A 281-nucleotide genomic window follows, 5' to 3' on the forward strand; every position below is an offset into this window, starting at 1 on the left:
TTAGTATGTTCGAGTATATTTTTTGTAGTAAGTTTTCCTTGGATGGGTAAAATTATTATTATTTTCTTCCCAAGTACATTCAAGCATTGCACCCCTTAAGTTTTCTTTTCAATGAGAAAAGTTATTTTGTGTATAAAGACTAAGATGTACACTTTAATTATTTTTCCTATATTCTTGGTTTTATATAACTATGAGAAGAAGTAAATGAACAGATGTTGTCTCCTAACAATATTTGAACATGAGTTTAGTTTCTCGTTGAAATTCAATGTCTTCTGAGGAAA

At 28.1% G+C, this 281-nt stretch overlaps 2 protein-coding genes across 3 annotated transcripts in view; both read left to right on the forward strand.

The window, feature by feature from the left end:
• Positions 1-281, forward strand: part of LOC107059711 (uncharacterized) — a 6,321-nt gene that overhangs the window by 3,370 nt on the left and 2,670 nt on the right. The gene's annotated exons all lie outside the window — the stretch shown is intronic.
• LOC107059707 (uncharacterized) overlaps positions 1-281 on the forward strand; it is a 4,700-nt gene that overhangs the window by 980 nt on the left and 3,439 nt on the right. The gene's annotated exons all lie outside the window — the stretch shown is intronic.

This window comes from Solanum tuberosum, unplaced genomic scaffold, assembly GCF_000226075.1.
Source record: "Solanum tuberosum cultivar DM 1-3 516 R44 unplaced genomic scaffold, SolTub_3.0 scf00033, whole genome shotgun sequence".
NCBI classification, from domain to species: Eukaryota; Viridiplantae; Streptophyta; class Magnoliopsida; order Solanales; family Solanaceae; genus Solanum; species Solanum tuberosum.